At 42.2% G+C, this 24,651-nt stretch overlaps 1 protein-coding gene across 3 annotated transcripts in view; it reads left to right on the top strand.

The window, feature by feature from the left end:
• The first annotated feature begins 1,578 nt into the window (after window positions 1-1,578).
• The window catches only part of dlgap1b (discs, large homolog-associated protein 1b), a 181,322-nt gene continuing 158,249 nt past the window's right edge, over window positions 1,579-24,651 (top strand). For 2 of the 3 annotated variants that reach the window (XM_079490055.1, XM_079490057.1), the window contains exons 1-2: window positions 1,579-1,648; window positions 4,167-4,327. The gene's annotated coding sequence lies outside the window, so the exon portion shown is untranslated. Of the gene's footprint in view, window positions 1,649-4,166; window positions 4,328-24,651 lie in introns of those variants that run through there. The other variant, XM_079490056.1, reaches the window with a different exon arrangement.

The following is a 24,651-nucleotide window of genomic DNA, read 5'->3' as shown; positions in this document are numbered from 1 at the left end:
TTAGATGATGTCAAGGTCATGATCTTCATATATGGAGGTGGCCATATATACAGTATGGTGGTGTGATGACTGAGTCCCGAGGCGTGAAACTATATGGAGCCGTGTGATGTCATGTGATGTCACTGATCCATGGAAATCTAAGGGTCCCCATGATGTCACGTGATGGCAATGTGGCATGCTGGATTGGCAAAAATATATGGTGGCCATGTGTCTATAGAGCGTCGCAGTCCCGCCCCCTACCATGGACCAGGAAATGAATCCCAATGCATTTTTCCCATAGACATTTCAGAAAGTATTTATTTAAAGACGGTTACGCCGCGGACAAAGCCAACTCGAGTCGTGACAACTCATGACAACACAAACAATATTTTGGACCAAACAAATAATTACAAAGAAGAAAAACAACAAACCTGCCGTTTTTTTCTTCTTTCTAATTATTAAACGTCTTTAAATAAATACTTTCTGAAATGTCTATGAGGAAAATGAACGGAGAATCATTTCCTGGTCCATGGTATAGGGCGGGACTGCGACGCTCTATAGTGTGTCATGGTGTGTCGACCGACCTTCGGGTAACAATAAATGAACAAAAGAAAAAAAGAAAAGAAAAAGACACAAGAAAGTACTACTTTCTTGTGTCTCTTTTTTTGTCTAGGCCTACTTCCTCAACGGAAGCAATAGTCGGAGCAATACACCAATCACAGTAGGCTTACTAGGCTATAGCCTGTAACTGTAAGCCTATAGAGCACCGAAGTCCTGACGTCACTGTCAGTAGAGGGCGTCAATCCACAGGTTCGTCTACTTTTTATTTGCATTGTAATCTCCATAGGAGGATTTTAGATCGCCTCATATAAGAACTGTGTTTGAAAAATAAACCGATCACCGATCATCCTTTTCACTCATATGGATATGAAGCATCGACTGAAGGTGGAAATGTACAAATATACCCAAAGAGTAACAAAAAAAGCGTTAGAAACGAGTGAAACAACCCAGAGACTACATTTCCGGTATAGGCAGGTGGCTGCATCTGCCCGTCGCACAACAGAAACTGAATGTTAATTACGTTTATTTTTATTTTATTGATATTTAATGTCTCGTGGTTAGTACGAGTCGAGTCACCACCAGCTGAGCTTACGTCAACGAGGAATCTCAGGAACGCAATGTGTTGACAGCTGGGCGTGACGTATATTAGCAGCGACATTGCCTTCATGTAGTTTCAAGGCTTTTGCGGCCACATTAATTCCATTTTCTCCAGAAACTGGCTGTATCAAATATGAATGGACATCATTAACGACGCACAGCCACTCCCCCGACAGAAAGGCCGGGGTGGTCGGTTTATTTTTCAAACACAGTTCTTATATGAAGCGACCTAAAATCGCCCTATGGGGATCTCAATGCAACTAAAAAAATACATGAACCTGTGTATTGGCGCCCTCTACTGAAAGTGACGTCAGACTTCGGTGCTCTATAGCCTACTGTCTGATGGTAAGAGAGACGTCCAGACTCCAGAGCAGTGAGAGCACTCCGTTTGAAACCTCAATATCTAGGCTACGTCAGTAAGAGAGTGGCGACACTGTAACACATGGAATGCAGAAGTGGCAGTGCTCATTCTATCTCAGTGGGCTACGTGAGGCTGCTGCCAGACAGTCAGGTTCGCGCCTCTTTTCAAAATGTATTTTCCTGAATCTGTTGTTGTTGTTGTTGAAAATAACAATGTGGACATATCACATCAAGTATTCTCGGTTTGGCAGTGGCACGGCACTAGGTGCCATTATTACCCCGTCCTGCAATGCACCTGTCGATTGTGTGCCCATAGCCTACCATTTGTACTCACTGGAGGAGAGTGGAGAGAATGTACTCCGTGTGTTGTGTGTGGGGAAACCCGGGAAAGTGGAGATACACAAACACAACACGTTTTCTGCAATAACTTTCACAGCTGCCCCCAAGCCGCAGCAATTCATTGCGTGAGTAGCATAGCATACACACGGAGCACTTTCAGCACTATACAACTGTTTTAGCATGGGGCTAGAGTAGGAAGGAGGAACCAATCCATCATGAACATCGTTGGTCAACGAGCCACTGTTGCAATCTCCTGGTGTTCATCTTGTTAATATGTACATGCTCTTCAGTGAAATCTGATTAGGTCTATAGTAATATCTCTCTAGGCTACTCTTTGACAGTGTAGTCTGATTGCCGTGAAACCATTGCAACTCTTGCAAGTCAACCGTCAAACCAAGTGCTGTGATTGCGGTTTCTGTCCACACAGTGGCACTATTGTGTCTTGCAGCCTTAGTAGGCTAGTATCACTATATACTCCCTTATTCACAGTAATCATCACTCAAATAATACACTCAAATAATCAGCTCAAGTATTTAAAATCACATTAACTTAAAGTTAGCTTAATTTTTTTCATGTGACACAACACACCACTACAGATCTATACGCTCATAAGTCACTGAAACTCGATTGCAGTGATGGAAGTACTTGCATGTTTTACTTAAGTAAAAGTATCAATACTGCAATGTGGATATACTCTGTACTGTTAAAGTAGAAGTCCCATATTCAAAATGTACTTGTAAAAGTGCAAAAGTATCAGCATCAAGATAGCACACAAAGTGTATTTGATGTATTTGTTGTTTGTCATACCTTATGTTTGAACAGTTTGATTACCGTACTTTTTTGCGACCATATGTCGCATTTACTATGAAAACCTGCATCTCCCGTCCAGCCGTCCGTACATTAGTTAGTCACCCACACCTCTATGGTCACGCCTCGTGACATATACGTGATGTCACGGGGCGTGACCATAAATGGAGGCGTGGGTCCATATATGGTCACGCCTCATTACATCACGCCTCAATATATAGTCACCTCATCTAACCCTGGATAACCATACATGGAGAAGACTGGACATCACCTAGAAGTGCATATAGAGCATCGCAGTCCCGCCCCCTTTCATGACGACGACAGGCCCAGGAAATAATTCCCCATGCATTTTTCCCATAGACATTTCAAAAAGTATTTATTTAAAGATCTTTAAGCCTCGAACAAAGCCAACTTGGATCGGGACAAATCATGACAACAAACACAATTCTTTGAGCCGAACAAATAATTAGAAGAAAATAAGGGCAACACTTTTTTGTTGTTTTTCTTCATTGTAATTCTACTCATTGTGCAGAATGAAGTTAAAGTTAAAGTTTGGTCAGATTTCATGCAAATTAGCTACTATTCCACAGGCCTGGGTATACAACCTGGCCTGGCGGTTATATGCGCCCGGGCCGCTCAGCGCTCACAGCAGCGCAGCACCTGTAAAGATAGCAGATCTACAAGCTCCCAACGTGTCAAGATAACAATATGATGCATTGTGAGCTTGTAGATAGGCTATTTTAACTATTACTTATTATTATTATATATGTTTTAAAGGAATAGTTTTGGTCATACAAGGTTTCCACCTGACAGCAATATATGGTTCTGTATCAGTATCAGTCAGTTTGAGCAGATTCCATTCAAATTGGCTACTATGACTGCCTATGAATTCCACAGGCCTGGCGTATACAACCTGGCCTGGTGGGGATATGCCGCTCAGCGCTCACAGCAAGTGAGTTGTCTCTGTTGCGCACAGAAACCGGCTTGAACAATGTCAAACTGTTGTGATTCTTTCATGATTGTGTATAACACACACACACACACACACACACACATCCAGCGGCACAGGGTTTCCTCGTCATAAATCCACGGGTCCACCTGCAGTCCCACCTCCTACCAGTAGGGCCGAGTGCTTCAACGTTGCAGAGCCTCACTGGGGGCTTGGGGTCAGACACAGCAGAGCCAAATTGAAGACCCCATTGCCCAGAGGCCGCTTTGGCTAGAAGCAGCCAATCAGGAGTAGGGATTCAGTACACTAGCTGATGACGATGTCGCGTACATTCTGAAGGCTTTCATTGACCAGCTGGCAAGCAGCTGGTAAAAAAGTCCTTGCATTCTTGTTTCCATTTAGGCCCTATATGCAATCAATTTATAGACATGACATGAACAATAACAAGCGTGATTATATGAGGGAAGTCTCCGCTCTATAAATAAACTTGTTTGTTTTGCACTGAGATTATTCAGTGTCTACAGTGTCTCTCAAGTGTAAGACCATGTGGTGCAATTATTGTGCTAACCAGCAGGTACGGAGGCGAGCAGGCTGTGACAGGGCAGTGACGGCACAGTCGAGGTTCCACCGTGGTCCTGATGGGAGCTGCCAAGTACCAACCTCTCCTCTCCTGCTGATTCTCTCGCCCCAGCACCAGATGTTGCCTCGTGGTGCAGCAGCGCTCCAGAATGCACGGTAATAATATGAATCGTTAAATAATTAATTGGTGGCACTCCCCTGTGAAGCCTTTGGATTAAGTGCTTATGGGCTGTCTCATACATCCAATGAGTACAGGTTGACAGAAATACATCTGTGCTTGCTTAACAAATGGACACATGCATAGAGAGCTACTGTAGAGAGGCTGTCTGGGAAACGGAACAGAAGGTCCCAGGTTATGTGTCGAGGATTCTGTAAGCAAGATACAGTACTTAAACCCTAACAGAGAACAATGCCCATTGCCAGTGTTATATGTAGTGGATGTGGAATAATATCTATTTTCTTCAACGCTATCGACATTATAGTACGCCGTGGCTCTGCAACAGTCTAGAAGAGGTTATGCGTGTGGGTGTCTGTCTGTCTGTGTGTCCGTGGAGGTAGGCCTACTGGCAATGTACAGAAGACATTTGGCGTTGATTGGTCCAGCAACCACGATAACCTTAATGTCTATAGAAGTGGAGGTGCAGAATTACCTCCACAAGTATTTCTAGAAATATTTACCTTTTAATGAATTTAACAATGGATGGAAGTCAGTGTGGCCCTGATTGGGCTGGAACGTTCTCAAATCTGGAGTCATACACCATAGATATATAGTCATAGAGATGACTGACGTCACAGATTGGCCACATGAAGTCCAACATCTAATAGGACTGGCTCCTATATTTTGGACTTCATGTGGCCACGTCCCTCTGGATCCCAAAATCCACATGATTTGATGTTATGAAATGGATGCCTGCCATGGCAGGTACTATTATAATACATTAATGTCATTCACATGATGAGTCAAAAAATGGCAAAAAGTGTTTCTCTCATTTTTTCCGCATCACATCCTTGTTTGTTGGCCACCCTTGAAATGACAACTGATTGACATCTAGTTGAGTTCATGTTTTTCAGGCCAAGGATGGTCATACAGCTGGTTTGTTTATCTCAGAAACTATTTATGCCAGATAATGTGAAAGGTTGTTGTGACAGGTGGTTGTGACCCATGCAATTGGTCACTGAAATTTGCAGCAAGCTCTCCAGAGTTTTAGACAATAGATGTGCACGGGTGTTTCTAAGCATAAGTGGTAGGCAACCTCCCCACAATAAAAATAAAAATAACAGTATCTAGCATTGGCAGGTTTGGACGGTGGCCAGTGGGTGAGTGCACGGCCGGTCTGTACCAATGAGAATTTCAAATCCGTCAAGGAACAATATAGAAGGAGTAACGATGAGGAATCGAAGAAAGGAGACAAACATACTGTATACACGGATTCGGTATAGGTGTAGTTTTATGGACATCTTAAAAGCATCTGTCTGTCCTTATTCTCCTGGTTTAACTAATTGCTTTGAAAAGTTCAAAACAATCAACTGGCAATTTAGAAAGAGGAAAGAGGGTATAAAACTGAAAAAGTACAGAGGAGATGCAGTTATTGCTCCTCATATGCCACTCCTCTTATCAGCTTCCCTGCCATCTAATTCGTATTTTCCAAATTTGAAAAAGATTAAAAAATCTGACCCGTCTGAAGTGAGTGGTACTGTACTGTACTGTACTGTACTGTACTGTACTGTACTGTACTGTACTGTACTGTACTGTACTGCCCCCCCTCTGGCCTGTGTGTCTGTGTTAGGCTGTGCAACAGTGACACCTGGTGGTGAACAAACGCTACATATTTCCGTGCTCAGACCCACCCAGCCACCCACCCAAGAAACCCTGGCAATGATCACAAAAGAGGGGACCCTCCAGGGCAGATGGTTACGTACTGTAGATGCAATAGGTGCAGAGTGGGCAATATCCAAATGCATGACAGAATTAGAACATATACTGCATTCATAGTTCAGGAAATGGAATAAGAATAGACAGAAAAAAGAGCAAAGGAATCAAGAAGGGAACAGGTCAAACAAAACAAAATAACCACGCTATTTAATACCGGTAAAATGACTGTAACCACAAATGTATTCACAATAGTATAATGTAAGTAGTATTGATACTAGATAAACAACTGTAATAGTTGTACTTTACAAATACATTTTTCCCTTGTATTATATTAATAAAAACATGACACGATCTCCAGTGTTATCACCAATGAATTCCAAGATATCCTTGGTGCCCTGACTGTTCAAACTGTGGGATTATCCAGGACCGAGGAAGACAGTCCAGGTTGATTTGTACATGACCTGTTTGGTAATTAAGAGCCATGACTAATGAGCTCTGTGTATTTGGTCTCTTTGCACTCTATCTCCCCAAAGCCCGGGTTATTTGACATTCATGCTAGATTTCCAACAGACACATTTTGCATCCCTGTGGAAGCGATTGGTCTTTCAAAGTCACAATTAAGTCACCATGACTGATAGCTGCTGGCTTAGTCCTGCGGATTACAAATGAGGCTGGGAAAGGGCAACAAAGGTGATAGGAGGGGCGTTTTCCCCTAATGATACACTTGCAAGTCAACACAGCGTCAGAGACACAAGTGTGAATTACCTTCAATGTATGTCTGGATTTATCTCAATACTACTAATTAGAAGTATTGAGATTTAGATTTCCAGATTCAGGCAATTGTCCTTTCACAGTGTCCTTTCAGTATTGCTAGTGCAGAACATTATTCTAAGTTCAGAATGATATTCACAACAGAACTGCACTGACAAACAAATATAGAGAGTGCAATTCCATTCACTAGTGGCGGACATAATAAGATTGAACCACCACTGCTGACCACCACAAATACAGAGGCCAGTTTTTAATAACCTGTGATGGAAGTTTTCACAGAAGATAGAATATCCAGACAATCACAGAAGATAAATATACAGAGAAGCTGACAGAATAATACTCCTTCCCTCCAGAGGTCCAGGATAACGACTTCTGTCTGTCGGGGCACACAGTATTGCTGTGTATTGCTGAAGGTTAATTTATCCACTTGGTAAATACCTTTTTACCAGTGGCTTGAAAAGCACTGGTCTATGAATACCCATGAAAACTTCGACATGGAGGTTGACATATCGTCATACTGACACGTACTTCTGATTGGCTGCCTTTCTACGAAACCCATAGAGGGGGGGGACGCAACAAGACACGTTTAATGCCATAGTCGAAACGGTCGCGCGAGCAGAGCACACCCGCTGATTTAACAGTAACACATTCGGACCCCCACGCAGCCTACCGCGGACCCCCGCGCCGACCTCCGCGGGGACCCCCGTTGGACCCGGCGATCCGCGGACCCCTGCGTTTTTGACACATCATATGATGAGAGATGTTCTTTGTACCTCATGTGCGTCCTTCGCAAGTGAAGATGACCAATTGACTTCACGTCTTGTGGGTGCGAAGATGGCAGATGAGGCCGGTCTGTGCACGGAATATCCTATTGCAGTGAGGGCATGTGATGTCTGGGGGCTGGCTAGGTGAGAGGGAGGAACTGGCTCTGGTCTTTTGGAGCTGACGCTTCAGTTTGGCTTCCTGTATGCGGCGCTTTTGAGTCGTCTACTCCATGTCTGACTGCAGAGCGCCAGTTGTAGCGGTGTTGGGCATCGGCCTCCCAGGTCTCAGGATCCAGACCGCAGCTCTTGAGGCTGGCCTTTAGGGTGTCCTTATAGCGTTTCCGCTGGCCGCCGTGTGATTGCTTGCCATGTTGTAGTTCGCCGTACAGTAGCCTTTTTGGTACAACAATCAACCTAATACAAATGCAAACAGTCCATTTGTATTTCCATCAGAGTTTATTGTTATAAAAGGGTCCTTTGGTTCCATTTGTAGTAGGCTAAGGCTATACACTGTCAGTTACAGAGTCACCTCGACAGATCCTGTTGTTGTTAAAACATTCAGTGCCACCTGCTTGACACCAAAGTGTAGAGGTTGTGCCATTTATGGCCATTGTGACAAATACAAGGCAATTAAAATCTGTTGTGCATGTCATGTGCACGTCGTCATGTGCACACCGGATTAGATCAATTAAAAAAAAGAAAAATAAGATTTTTTTTCCTTTTCTTTAATAAAATATTTACATTTCATAGCACAATTCTGGAGATACAAGGCAGCCACTGGTAATTAACTGATAATTGATCAGTTCTTGTTTCTTTTAGAATGTCAGTGAATAGACTCTAAAGTCTAAAGGGAAACATACTGTATGCAAAAAAGAAAAGAAAACTTAACTGACCAAGGACTGTGTAACACAACCAATGTCAGGGTTATGGTTTAAGGGTTTTTATAATAGTAAGTTGTTCTGACAGATTTGTGTGACACATTGACAGATATTTTTATGCAAAGGGTAATTACATATATACTGTATATACGGTATGCAGCGTCTTTGAAGGTTTATGGGAAGAAAACAATGATGAGCTGCTTGGGTCAATGCAATAATGACTGCCAGAAGAGTAGGCTAGCACATTGTATCTGACTTACACATTTAGCGAATTAAAAACTTTCAAGAACATTAAATACTAACTCACAAGGCGTCGCAGTACACCATGCGTGTACATGCATATAATTTCATGTTCAAAAGATAGGTTCCACACACGCACACAGGCGTGCACACGCACACACACACACACACACACACACACACACACACACACACACACACACACACACACACAATTCAATTCAAAGGGCTTTATTGGCATGAGAAAACATACGTTTACATTGCCAAAGCACAATACAATACAATACACACACACACACACACACACACACACACACACACACACACACACACACACACACACACACACACACACACACACACACACACAATGTGAGCATGGTGCCAGTTGGTGGCGGAAATCGCACTCCACCCCCCCACAGCCTATATCCTAAAGCCCCCCCCTGATTGAAGTGGCAACATATGTCCGTACCCAGCCACCCTTAATTGCTTCCCCCCCCATCATTTGCCTTATATTAACATCCCCTATGCCTACCTTTTCTTCTCTGAAAGAAATGGTGATGGGGGCTTTCCTGCAACAATAAAGTCATGAGTCGGACAATCTAAGATATGAACTAGTTTGATTGCAAATGAGATTTGTGTGTTTTTTAGATTCAGTTTGTCCAATTCAGTTATTGCTTTCTGTTGGATGGTCAGTTATGCCATATGGCTTCAGGGTGATAATTCAGTTATTGCTTTCTGTTGGATGGTCAGTTACTGTATGCCATATCAGGCTTCAGGGTGATAATTCAGTTATTTACTCTCTCAGTCCTTTTATTACTTCCTCATTGGGGACAAATATAGGCTGGGTTTGTGATCTTGAAATGAACGTGTTAATATACTGGAGTTAAATCAACCTGAAATAGTGTGACAGAATAGAAATCCTTTCTTCCACTGGGGATTCAGTTATTTTGTGTTTATTGTTTACCTTTTAGTGGGGAGATGTTATGATGGATGTGACAGGAGCAGACTCTTAGGCAAGGTCACAGCATTTAGTCATGCCACTCTCCTTATATGACACCTGCCACTTTAGCTGGGCTTCCAGAGAGTGAGAGAGAGAAAGACAGACAGACAGACAGACAGACAGACAGACAGACGGAGAGAGAGAATGACAGACAGACAGACAGACAGACAGAAGAGACAGTGAAGAGAGCAAAGGGAAAGTAGTCACCATTTGCTCGGTGCACCTTCTACAGTACCTGTCATTACATGCAGTAATCTACTGCTGCCTGTATGTCTCTATCAAAAGGACACTGTACCACACACTGTACCACACACTGTACCACACACTGTACCACACAATGACAACAACACACACAAGCTGTTCCCCTAGAGCAGTGGTTCTCAAACATTGCCATGTCAATGTGTTTGGACATCTTTCTGAAAAGATGTTGTGCCACCCAGGGCTCTCCAATAAGAGAAGATATGTCAGGAATCAGGATATTTCAACCGTTTTTCAAAAATAGCCGATCTACAAGCCCACAACATGTCGCATTGCAACACATTTTGAGCTTGTAGATCAGCTATTTCAGAGTAGCTGGAAAATATAACTTTTTAATTCTTGAAGACTAGATTTTGGTATAGCCTATTATGATGAAAGCATACAGGGATCTTTAAACCTAAAATACTTTATGTGGGTGACATGGCCTCGTGTTTAAAAGTGTAGAGTTGCACGTTTGGCTCTTGTACCATCTGACATCGTCCGTGTTCTGTATCGAGATCATGTTCGCTTTTTCACTGCACCAGCATCAAACTGTGAAATAACATAAATATATCTCCAATCGAGACACTGCAGTTGATGCGCCATCATATCAATGATCCTTGAGATTTCACCTATACTGTAGCACCTGCATGATAACAGGCTCATTAAAGTAGAGTGATTAGGCTACATCTACTGTAGCCGCTACTGTACATTCTGTGTGGAAAACTGCTTAATCCATTTAGACCTGAGCTCGATTCTACAAATGTCATCTAAATCATGACAGTTTTCAGAAACAGTTTTCTATGTCAGTGGTGCTCAACCTTTTTCATGTCAAGGACCCCCAGAATTATCAGTATTTGGCCACAGACCCCAATCTGAAAATATGTTGTTCCAGGGACCCCCCCAGAAGCAAAGATTTGAGTTAAAAACGTATATATATAGATCTATATGATATATATACTGTATAGATTTTCAAAGATTTGCGCCACATTTTCACGATGTTCCAAAAATAGCAGACCTACAAGTTCATAGCGCGGCACTCGGTGCCGCGCTATGACCTTGTAGATCTGCTATTTTTAAATAGCTAAAGCATAACATAATGCTTGAAACACCAAAAAGGGTTGCCGCCCAAAATGGGTTAATCCGCAGAGCCTATTCCACATCACTCGGATGACCTCTGACATTCCCACTTGTGCTCTTCAATATTTAATTCCTCACTATGAATTATTACTGAAAAGTTTAGAGAGGCGTGAAAAGCACAAATCCCACAGAGGAAGAAGGGATGGTTTGGGGGTGAATGAAAGAGAAGGAACATTGCTATGTGAGATGATGGTAAAGACCGTAAAAGGTGAATCAGTTCAGACAGCACTGTCTGCTCTGGCTATGAACAGCATTATAGTGTTTTTAATTGTCACTCATTAGCAGCCATTGACCCAAAGACACAATAGTGTCTATTATGTCTGTAGTCTGTACGACCTTGATATGATAAGTGCATTCTTCTGTGAAATGTCCCTAGGCAATAATGGTATTACATGGATGCACAAGAGCATCTGTATGCAAATGTATGGAAAAGATAGAAAGGAAGACAGGAAATAAGGCCGACAGACTCACTGAGTGCAGTGCTATTGTGTGATCATCGAAACTCAAACTGCAGCGTGTGTTTTTTGTTTGTTTTTTCTTTAAGAAACTTAACAGAAATTACATTGTATTTTCCATCCCGTGAATTATTGAACCTCAGTGCTATTCCTGGCACGTACTCCTTCCTTCAAAATAATGTTTTGATTGGGAAGCATGAGTGGTTAAAGGTGTAGTGAAATGAAAAATACGTTTTTCACACTTTTAGACCATATCCGTGGTCATCATATGGTCATACCTAACAATGGATGCCAAAAAAATGGGAAAATTCTCATTTTTGTGTGTTTTTATATCAAACGTCCATAAAAATATATTTTGTATTACTTCCTGAAAACGAAAACGTGCTGCGTGATGACGTGTCGAGGCCAACATCGATAAAAGCCAATAAAAATGAAGCTCACCAGTTTAATTCCCCATATCTCCGCATCCGTCCAGCACAGGCTGCACAGCTGCTACTGATTACAGAAATCTTCCGTTTTTATTCCCATTCAAGATAACATCCAGAGAGTGTATTACTCGGTTTCAACTTAATCATCACGCTAAAAATGTATCTGAAAACATTATAGGGTAGAAATAAGCCACATTAAGAGTAAACTGGTAAAGCTGGACGACTATCTGATTTGTAAACAAACAACCACACGCTGTCCTGCGTAGCATAGCTACCCGTCCCTAGCTACCGTCCCATCCCCTGAAGGGATGCGACGCTCTGATTGGTTCAGAAACTTCATAGCGGTGTTTCAACTTGAAACCTCAAAATAAAATGTCCACCATTTCCGTTTCACTACGCCTTTAATATATGATTTACATAGTATACTTTTTTTACGTCAGTAAAAGCCCATAGACGTGGCTGCCATATGACGTAATGTCCGAAAGCCAGACGTGGGAGGGAAAATGTACAGTGCCAAAACAATCCAGTGAATACAGTACAAGTCTTAAGAGGTTCAATTTGCCATACCTCTTTGTTGAATCGAATTAGTCATCAGTGCTAAATTGCTAATCAATGAAGGTTAATCAGGGCCCTGGTGAGGACATCATCGTTATGTTATACTACCAAAGGACCATTTATCTTCCACTTATCATTATTATTAATGTGCAAACCATCTTACATTTCTTTGAATTACTTCACCTTTCCCCTTCATTATTTCCACAATTATATGACTAAAATGAGGGGTATATGAAATCATTACCACTATAGGGTAAGAGGCAGTCCCACATAAAGGTTCAAACCAGCTGAAATGTAAATATAATAACCTGATATTCCTCTGTAAACATACCTGCCATTGGCAATTCATATTAATGTTGACTCAAGCTGCATGACAACCGAACACAGTCAATACAATACTGTAGATACAGTAGGTTTAATAAAATAACCTTGAATCTTGGCTATATGAAGTGTTTAGTCAGGCCCTGTGCATGCCACGGGGATGCTAGAGAGGAGGCCTGGCATCCTCTGTTGCAAATCCTGCCCCCTCAGTTTAAGTTGTATGTACATATTGGTTTAATATACAAATCACACCCGTGTGAAGTGAGGGGCGCTAATATATTAAAGTCTAACTCATGTTGCTATATGATTAGGTGATTTAATGGTGATGTGAAACAAACGGTGTCAAAACAAACATTAAATTATCTTTATTGTTAATGGTATTTAATGTTTGCGTTAGGGACAAGATGACAGTACATTTTCCCTTCATTGTCAATTGCATTTTTAAAACAAACATTGAACTAAAAACAAACATTAAACCCTCTGTATTGTCAATGGCGTTTTTAAAACAAACATTGAACTAAAAACAAACATTAAACCTATATACTGTAGGAAAGAAAATAAACATAATATTTGCCCCCCTCGTCATTTTCAACTGCCCTCCTCAGGCAATTCATCCTTGAGCCGAGCCTGTGTTTACCGTTTAGATCTACTGAGGTTCAGCCATGCTGTCTAAATGAAATATAAAGTGGATGCTGAGAACAATACAGTCGCTGTCCATGGTGCTGGCTTTCATATGTTTGCCGCCATCTCTCCTTTTCTAAATTATTGATAAATACCAGGCTGTTGCATGCTGAGACAGAGAGGGGTAAAATATGGAGTGGATTTCAGGCACCATGCTCTTGTCAGACTTTGTGGCAATCTCATGAGCTACAATTCTTCTACTGTAATAAAGGACAGAGTTTTATTTTTATTTTTTTATACACCACTCCTGAGGTGAATTCACTGGAATTGTCTTTTTCAAATACTTGTATTACAATTTAAAGCACATCATTTTAGAGAATGCTCTTGTGGTTTATTGAATTGCTCAAATGATTAGTCCGAAACCTCTTCTTTTTATAAAGCTCGCAATTCGTAGGTGAAAAGCATTACAGCTCATTTCTCTCTCTTGGCCCTAAGACTATTATGTAAGAGAAGTAAGCGATGCAACATTGTTTGATGTGCTAGCTTACATCATTGGCATACTTAGCTTGTGAGATGCTGTGACGCAAAGATCATCTCAAGGGAATAATTGCACCGCTGTGGTAGCCTGGCTAAAGCCAGACCGAATCAGCCGTTGGCAAAATAAATTGGCTTATTAGCCAGGCTACCGCTGTGGAGCACTGCTTCTTTAAAAGAAATACCACAAACGAGTACTATTTTCTCAAAATTGGATGGTTGAGGAATGATTACTAAAGGGAAAAAAAGGAACTTATTTTGAGCACACTTTAGTGTGTGAAACCGAGTATACACATACAACATACTGCATACCGCCAACCCCCTCTAAATACTGTGTAACACATTATGCAGGGTGATGGATGGTGAAAGTCTGCAGATAGTAGATACATGGCTGACTGTGGGTCACTCTCCTGGGGACTCAAAGAGGGAGTGCAGCTCATCCATGTCTCCCAGTTAGAATTTAGCCTCCCCTTAAGGAAAGTCAGTCACTGCCCAGTGACCAAAGGTTGTTTGTCACCCAGTGATCAAAATACAGAGAGGAGAGAGATGAGAGAGAGGGAGAGAGGAAGGGAGGAAGGGACACTGACATGAAAGAAGTCTAAAATACTGTTTTGTCTGAGCAGTTTCTTTCATTTCTTTCCTTCAGTCCTTCATTCCTAATCATCCATAATTTACTACTGGAGTGGAAAACTATAATCAATCATGAATGGAGCGCTCACTTCAAGGTACTTCGTTGTATACAAAAGTAGCCGTTCTGATTATCCTAGTCTTTCTTCCTGAGTCTCTCTATCTCTTTGCATCTCTTTTCTCTCTTGTGCTGTCTCTCTCCCGGAGCAATTAAATAGTGCTGCTTACACTGAATTTGACATTATTCTCAGGGGGTACATCACTTTCTCTATTTCTTTCCCAACACTCTGTCTGTCTTTCTCCTTTGGGGTTCTCTCTCTCACCCACGCATAATTATGCTCTATCTCGCTTTGGGTGGTGTGTTCCCTCGTGGGGGTGGATATCGATTGTTGTGACACTTCCAGGCGAGGGCCTGGAATCGACTGACTGCCACCAATCAATTTTTGATTGTTGGTTGGTGATAAGCCCTCAGGTCACCGTTAAGCCACAAATCATTTCTCCCTAGTAACAGTATCAATCAAAGAACCGTACCCTTCCAAAAACACAGTCCTTGCTCAATAAGGGAGTACCTGAAGTCTAAGGCATACTTTGGCACGTTGCCATTATTGCTCAACCTTACAGATTTTCAGGTGAAAAATGCATGTCACGTTTTCATACGACAAAGTAAGCTCAGGCATGTGGAACCTACTGTACATTGATTGATGTTATATTATAGGATAGTGGGCCTTCACCGCCTCTGTGGCCTGGGCTGTGTCTTTGAAAAATGCAACAGGGCTTAAATGCACAGAGGAGAGCAAAGGCATGGTCTGCAGGCTCTCACTCACTCCCAGAAGTATAGCCTTCAGCCATTCATCAGGATCACTGCTGCAAGACAGAGAGGTGTGTGTGTGTTTGTGTTTGTCATAGTGCAAAGCACTTTACAATACATTCTCGCACGCACACACACACACACACACACACACACACACACACACACACACACACACACACACACACACACACACACACACACACACACAGAAGAAATATCCGATCTACAAGCGTGACACATTGTGAGCTTAGAAGATTTGTTATTTCCATGTGCGACACAATGCACAACCAAGTCGAAATCTGCATAAGGCTACATCTGTGTCCCAATTCCATAGATTTAAGCCGTCACGCCTGGCCTGAGTCAAACTAACTTTACACACACACACACACACGCACGCACGCACACACACACACACACACACACACACACACACACACACACACACACACACACACACACACACACACACACACACACACACACACACTCTCAAGGATGACAGCTTGATCCAACTAACTTTACACACACACACACACACCACACACACACACACACACTCAAGGAGAGACTCATGACCGCTTGATCCAACTAACTTTACACACACACACACACACACACACACACACACACACACACGCACACACACACACACACACACACACACACACACACACTCTCAAGGAGAGACTCATGACAGCTTGATCCATCTGCTTCTCCTTATTTCCGTGTGATGATGGCAACTTGGAGTGTCTACCTTAAGGCCTGGTGAGCAGCTGGATATATGTTTCTGTCAAGCTGTGGAAATGCATGTGAACGTTGGCCCAGAACTCGGCTGCCTCTCGCCTACTGAGTACTGTACTTAAGTACAAATGTTGAAGTATAATTTGTACTTATGCTTGAGTATTTCCAATTTCCAATACTTCTATACTCCACCAAATCTCAGTGGCAAATATTGTACTTTTACTCCACTTATTTGAAAACATTAGTTACTATAATGTTACTATGTTTTCCTCTATTTAAAAATAGAGAAATGGGACATTCTGCATGATGAGTACTTTTGGTACTCTAAGTAGGCTACAGTACATTTTGATGCCAATACTTTTGTACTTTTACTCAAGTAAATGTTGAGTAATGGAGTATTTCTATATTGCAGTATTGATACGTTTACAAAGAATTATTTTAACAAGCGAGTACAATTTGTAAGTGGCCTAATTTGAACCAGTGGTCGATATGCTACTCGCTGCAACAAGGCTATATTCATTTGCACCAGTAGTTCTCAAAGTGGGGTCTGGGGACCCCCAGGGGTCCTTAAGAAGGTTCTAGGGGAAACCAAGCAATATTGGTTAATATAGCATCACAATCAGTTTATCCACTTGAATCCTATACGGTACAGTATACAGGCCTATGATGATTTCCTGTTTTTTGTTATAGGGTGGCGGTGGCTCAGGGGTAGAGTGGCTGGATGGTAACCGCAAGGTCGCCAGTTTGAACCCGGGCTCCCCCAGAGTCAGTGTCGAAGTGTCCTTGAGCAAGACACTGAACCCCTAATTGCTCCTGATGTGCTGGTTGGTGCCTTGCATGCATGGTTTCCGCTGCCATCAGTGGATGAATGTGTGTGTGAATGGGTGAATGTAATGCACAATCTCTGTAAAGCGCCTTATATAAATTTACCATTTACCATTTATAGAAGTGTATATATTTGTAGTCTCTGTACATTCTGATGAATTGAAAATGGTATAGTTGTAAACAAGTGTAATGGTTTATCATGGTGTCATCCACAGTAACAGTTGTTGTATTGACCTGCTTTCGTTTGAAATGTACCCATTCTGCACTGTTACATTTTCAATCAATGAATAAATCAATCAATCAATCAATCAATCAATCAATATATTTGTTTTTGAAACATTATAATTGGCTCTTATGGGGGTCCTTTGCACAAAATATTTCCAGGGGTCGGTCTGCGGCCAAATGCATATTAATTTGGGGGTGCTCCTTGACATGAAAAGGTCTGAGATTGAGAACCACTACTTTGGGCCTGAAAACGAGAGGAATCCAGGTTGCTGATTCCATTTCGGGCTTTTGCTGGAACCGTGCAACTGAAGCGCTGTTCCACACATCCTGCATGCGATGCCTCTGCAGCGCACAGACAGAATGATATACGGAAAGACACTACAGTAGACTATATGCTGGGACTGGACTTATAACCAGCACACCTCTTGTTGTGTGATATCTTTATACCGTAGTTTCCATCATCTGGAAATTCAGCTGCGCGTGCATTAAAGCGAAAACCTGAGGATTATAATTTCCAGGCAGATTCTTGGACGTGCCAATTTCTACACTGTGTTGTAAAGGTAGGAGAAATGCGCAAATTATATTCACCACTAATTTCCCATGCCGGTTGACAGCAGTTAACATGTATTGTTAACCATTTATTAACATGTGTCTATATAGCCACTTATAGGCTATACCATCATGATCAAAGCGTTTTCACATTTTCGCGGCTGTTATATCCACGTTTGCATAATTTCACACGTTGACAATTAGTGTGGGCTATTTAACAATGTATTGGCTCAATAAACCGTATGAATTTGACAACGCTGCGTACTTTATTAATATTATTAATATGCTACTAAATAGTTTCGTCAAAGTTTTGGGGTTACATTACATTTCCTATTACGTACGTAGGCTATTGGATAGAACCCTATAACTCTACCATAAGAAATTATATTCCGCCAATAAAAGCTCACGTGAACCGATCTGCACGCATGTGTTTGTGAACCATTTACGCAATATAAGGCAATCGATCCTCATCCATCTGCTGATCCTCGAGCGAAGTGGAGCATTTTGTTTAGGGTTCCTTTCCTATTAGTATCATTGCCTTATTTTGCCATTATAACTTCTCGCAAAGCGCCGTCGTTTAAATGCGTTAAATAGATCCATGGCTACTTGTAGAACATAAACATGGGTGAATGAATCAGTATAGGCGCAGGCCATTGGGCAGCGTAGCACAGACACAACACTATATGAACCTCGCATATATGCGCGAGAATTGCCTCCGTTGCCAGACGTGCCACTGAGAACAGCAGTAAATCTTGCTATACATCTTTTTCCCATTACTGTGCTCATGTGCGCAAAAGTGATCGGCCTTCCAAGTCTCGTCAAACAGTCAGAGCCAGAGAGCCTCCACTGATGGATAGCGCGTGCCACAGGCATCAAATAACCTAATATTAGATCGACCGTTGCGTATGCAGGAGTGGACTTGTCAATATACACTCGATAAGGGCTCAGAGTCAAGCTGTTCAATTTCAGTCGATCTCTCAACTGTCACTGATTTGAACAGACTCAAGGGTATAGCCCTATACAGTGCATATATGGCTCATTAGATTTAGCGTATGCGATTAAATATATTGCATGTTTGTCTTGGTTAGCCTTGGATCAAGACTAACACACAGACACAGTAGATGTATTTGTTTTAATCAAGTCAGACTATAAAATACATCTATGATCGTCTTTGATCCTAAGCTAGCATGCAGGCAGCTCCAGATGGCAGTATGAATGGCCTGGTGTTGGCCCTAGAAGACAATTGTATGCCATTAGAATACAGTATATGACTGCTGCTGGGTAATTACTGTCTATAATGTGGGGGCACAGAACTTACAGAGAGGATGCAGTTGTTATTATAGAGGAGAAGAATGCAAAGTTGGCGAGCATTTGATCTGAGAGAGGGCAAACCAGACCGTGTAGGCTATAGGAGGTTAGGCAACAAGTAAACACAATAATGAAATATCAATCAAAGAAATTAGCAAGGTCCAGGGTACACACACACACACACACACACACACACACACGCACACACACTTCCTCTATACTCTGCTCCATTCAGCACCAGGGAGTGGGGACAGCACCCGTGTACGTACACACACACGCACGCGGCACGCACACTGCCCATCTCTCCTGCCACATTCAGCACCAGGGACAGCACCCATGCACATGCATGCACACAGGTATACCAAGGCTTTTCTGGGTACCTTGGCATGAAACAACAGGCATAATAATGAGTTCTTTCTTTCTCTTATTCACTTCCCTTATTGAGTGAATGAAACGCCCCCCAACTGGCTCCCCCTGTAACTCGTGCAACTGGCTTTCCCTTTCTCTGATCTCTGCAAGCTGTGAAACGTTCCCACCACAATCTGTTGCTCTCTCTGTCTCCGCTGGTGCCCTTTTCTCTTCCTTAATTCGGGAACGTGAGTCAGAATGATGCATGAGTGTTAAATGGCCCTTCCCCTCTGTCCCTCGTGTGTGTGTGTGTGTGTGTGTGTGTGTGTGTGTGTGTGTGTGTGTGTGTGTGTGTGTGTGTGTGTGTGTGTGTGTGTGTGTGTGTGTGTGTGTGTGTGTGTGTGTGTGTGTGTGTGTGTGTGTGTGTGTGTGTGTGTGTGTGTGTGTGTGTGTGTGTGTGTGTGTGCTAACTGTATAGGCACGCAGTCGCAGCATCATTGGAGTTTAAGAGACAGAGCAGTGATGATCATTCATTAGCTCCTCTCTGTCTGTCCCCTTTGCCTGCCAAGTACATTAATGACAGGCCCTGCTGAATTCTCAGGCCCTGCATGCCTATGCTTCATTAGCATCTTTGTGCTCTGATGCTGGCTCTGTAGTTATTGTTTTTGTCTCCACTAGGCCGAAGGTTTGTATGTTTTGCACTCTGTGTGTGTGTATGCGTGTGCGTGTGCGTGTGCGTGTGCGTGTGCGTGTGCGTGTGTGTGTGTGTGCGCGCGCTTAGAAAAAATACTAATATATCTCTAGTACTCAAGAACTTAAAGGACCACTTCACCACTTTTCCACCTATCTTCATATAATATGTCCTCACTAATAATCATGATAAAATGGCACCATCGGGATTCGGTCGTGTGTGTGTGTGTGTGTGTGTGTGTGTGTGTGTGTGTGTGTGTGTGTGTGTGTGTGTGTGTGTGTGTGTGTGTGTGTGTGTGTGTGTGTGTGTGTGTGTGTGTGTGTGTGTGTGTGTGTGTGTGTGTGTGTGTGTGTGTGTGTGTGTGTGTGTGTGTGTGTGTGTGTGTGTGTGTGCTTAGAAAAATACTAATATATCTCTAGTACTCAACCACTTAAAGGACCACTTCACCACTTTTCCACCTATCTTCATATAATAGGTCCTCACTAATAATCATGATAAAATGGCACCATGTTTTTTCTACTCAAGTCTGTGTCATAGGAGGGCTGTGGGCAGATCATCATTAGGCAGATATTTTTTTAAACAAGATTCTTTTTTTTACAAAAATGTTTAGATTTTTGTTATCGTGAGAACGATGGCTTCCATTTTCGCATTGCAACTTTTCAGGACTAGAAAGCCTGCAGTTTCTATTAGCTTGTATTCCCCATCGATGATGACTGGTGGACAGGTTTCTGAACTGCCCACAGCCCTCCTATGAGACAGGCTGAGTAGATTTTTTTTTTGCCATTTTATCATGATTATTAGTGAAGACCTATTATATGAAGATAGGTTGAAAAGTGGTGAAGTGGTCCTTTGCCGTTCTTCCAGATCATAAGCTTAATGAATACGGCTCCAAGGTGATGCTGCAGGCATTATCTACCCAACAACACATTTTTAAACAGTGCCACATGCCTTAGCCACTACAGCACATAAAGGACCCTATCTTGCACGCCACTACCCCTTACTTACAAACACGTTTCAAAATAGTGAAAATAGTTCTCATGCTGGAATTTAAAGTATGCCTGTGCCTGCCAAGTGGCCATCACCTGATGAAGGCCGCCTGCGGTCGAAACGTTGTGTATTAACTATGGTGTTTCAATAAAAGAACACCATTGGAGCAATCCTGTGTGCGGACTCTCTTCTTTTCATTGTACTTGCCTTGGTCCGGCACCAGCCAGGAACTGGATGTGCGCAAGCCACCTGCCTTTTAACACTTTGATTGCTACAAGATCTCGGCAGGCCTATTTGGATGTTGCTACCGTTTAACATTGCACAAAGGCCTTGTTCGGGGGCCCACAGCAAAATGTTCTCTTATAGTGAGAATCACACACATACATCAAAAGAAAGCTGAACTTGTCCACTTCAATTTAAAAAATACATTTTGATTTTACCATGTTCCATTCTGGAGATATTGACCTTTTTGCAACACCTGCATTTGCCTGGAAGTGGTTATCTTGAACAGCGAGCAGAGTTATGGATGGTTTAAAGTCAGAGACATTGACAGGCAGATATAAAATTGAACCCAATAAATATCCTATACATCCTATACACCGAATGAAAGCCCTGAATGTGTACTTTTACGAGGAAAACAGTATACATTGATCCCATCTACAGTTAGACAGTAATTGGTTATTGAATGCAGCTTGTGCCCACCAGATAACTTCAGAGAAGACATGGACGTGAACTCCTCAATATTCACAAAATAAGGCCTATAGCGACATATAAATACTATATACCGTATGAAACAGAAGACTCTCTGCTTTCATAAGAAAACAACTTCTACTGTAGTAATAATAAAAATCACACCCATGTGAAGTGAGTGGTGCAACTCTGTCCCATATTCTGTTCTCTGCTTATTCAATACAGCTCGCTATATATGGACTGAGGCAGAAAGTCATGTAAACCTTTTATTTACAGTTTGGTCTGTAAACTTCTACTGTAATAATAAAAATCACACCCCTGTGAAGTGAGCGTTGCAACTGTTCTGTACTTATTCACTACAGCTCGCTATATACGGACTGAGGCAGAAAGTCATGTAAACCTTTTATTTACAGTTTGGTCTGTAAACTTCTACTGTAATAATACAAATCACACCCCTGTGAAGTGAGCGGTGCAACTGTTCTCTACAGTGCGACATGAGCCCCCATCTCGCAAGGCCCTCCTCCTGCAGGAGAAACAGGAGGGGAGGGGGGAATCGGTAAAAGCCAATAGGTGGAGGAAAGCCTGGTAAGGCGAGGTTAGGTGAAATTTGATTCTTTTCACACACCGGCTAGATCGGCATGGGCGCATCCATTTTACACTGGTTTATACACGTAAAGCGGCCCGCCCTCCTGTTTTCAGGAGGGGAGGGTTTTTTTTTGGGGGGTTTTCTTTTCTGATCACGTGAGCGGGACTAAGCAGCAATGATAGGGGGATGATTCTTCATTGTCCGGGTGGGTAAAAAGATGAATGAAAGTATGCTATAAAAAAGTGATTGAAACGTATTGATACGTGATTCGCACCCGACGTTTGATTAATTGATAACGTATTGATACGCGATTCGCGTCGGCTGTGTTAAACGTGTGCCTGCCAAGTGCCATGGATGAGGGCTGTCTAGTTTTATTTTATTTTATTTTAGTTAAATGCAAAACCCCTGTATGTTTGTGTTGTGCTCGTTTATGAGGCTGTGCAAGCTTTTTCTGTTTCTTTTCAGCTAGCAATGGATGAAAGCGAGTAATATCATGATAGTGATGATAGAGCAAGTTATGATTTTGTGCAACAAGTTTAAAATGTTGGACTTTAACTCCAAACAGACATGGCCTCACGCTCAGTACATTTAATCAAGTACTGTACTAAAGTAGAATTTTGAGGCACAACGTTATTGGAGTAGGCCCTATTTCCATTTTTTTAATATATATTTTTACTTCTACTCCACTACATCCGAGTCAAATATTGTACTTTTTTCTCCACCACAATTATTTCAAAACTTTAGTTACTTTTACTTTGTAGATTTTGAATACTATTATTAGGCTACAGCCCTGTTTAAACGTTGACTATTTGAAAATAGTCGATCTACAAGCTTACAACACGTCGTAACACGTAGATCTGCTATTTTAAAAGATTTTATAAATTGTAGACATACGCTGTATGATATAACTTGTAAAACATTCTGAATACTTTTACTATTGGTACTTATAACGTATAATTTGATGCCGATACTTTTGTACTTTTACTCAAGTAAATGTTGATTATACTGAACTTTTACTTGTAACAGAGTATTTCTAAATTGCAGTATTGATACTTTTACTTAAGTCAAAAATGTGAGTGCTTTTTCCACCACTGCACCCCTCTGCGATCTTTGGCGATCCCCCACGGGGGGCCCTGCCCCCCCAAGGGGGGCCCTGCCCCAGAGCTTAATGTGGGGTGAGAGATAAATGTGCTGTTGGAGGTTGACGACGGGACCGGAGTAAGAATTATCACACACTGGATGTTACTTTCTGGAGGCTGGCTCAAGGCAGGTGCTTATATCCAGCGTTTTGTGAGGGTCTGAAAATTGGGGACAGAGATAAATAGATAATAGGCTAACAGGTGAGGTGTGTGTGACTGTGACTATGTGTGCGTGTGTGTGTGTGCGTGTGCATGCACGTTTGCGTGTGTGCGGTAAAAAAAGGAAAATTCGAGGTATAACCATGAACATTGATAGTAGTTCAACTTCTCCAAGTCATTGGCCACACAAACTGGTTTTTGAATGCATGTCTTCTTCATACCCTGAAACCACCTCTCTTGAAGACTACGATTTAGATTATTCTGCCGTGGGCCGGCAGGACTTTGGTGATGTGCGTAGCATTTTCGAGCACAACATAAGTTGGTACTGTGCTTATTTATGCAGTATCAAACATGAGGAATGAAGTGCAGTCACAGGAGATTTTGGTGAGATTTTGACGGCACAATCTCTGCTCACAGCTTGTGCCTCTGCTCTCAGCACTTAACTATGGAAGGCCAGAAGCCAGCGCTGCCATAATGATGCCTGCATGTGTGACAGCAATGATGAGTCAGCCAATAATACTACTCTCTGATGTGTTGTATTTCCAAGGCTGTGTTCCCCTGCACAAAGAATTTTAATTACGCTGCAAACGAGCAAATGGGAGCTGCTATGTCTTGTCTTGTAACCCTTTTCCGAGGGCTCTGTTATGAAGACCAGACACTCTCTGCTCTCTGCTGTTCTTCAGCACCACTCAAACTTACACATTTCAGCTTGAGGGAACCTTTCAAGCACTCTGCTCTCATCCACCTCGTGTTACTTAGCCGCTCCGAATTGGCCGTGTGGGAACCGCCAAAAGGCTGGTTTAATTTCCTCGGCGTTTTTCCTGTGGATTTCTTTCTTTTTTTTCCTTTTTTTTATCTTCTCTTAGTGCACCCAGAAAAGCCATGGGGGGGTGTTGTGTCTTCTCAGCTTCAAAACTCTGGAGTATAGAGAGAAAGACTTGGAAATGAAGGACTTTGTTTACTGGCGAGGCATA

This window comes from Electrona antarctica (genome assembly GCF_951216825.1).
Source record: "Electrona antarctica genome assembly, chromosome: 20".
Lineage (NCBI taxonomy): Eukaryota > Metazoa > Chordata > Actinopteri > Myctophiformes > Myctophidae > Electrona > Electrona antarctica.
Note: the sequence above shows the minus strand (reverse complement) of the source record. Positions and strands in the feature narration are given on the sequence as shown.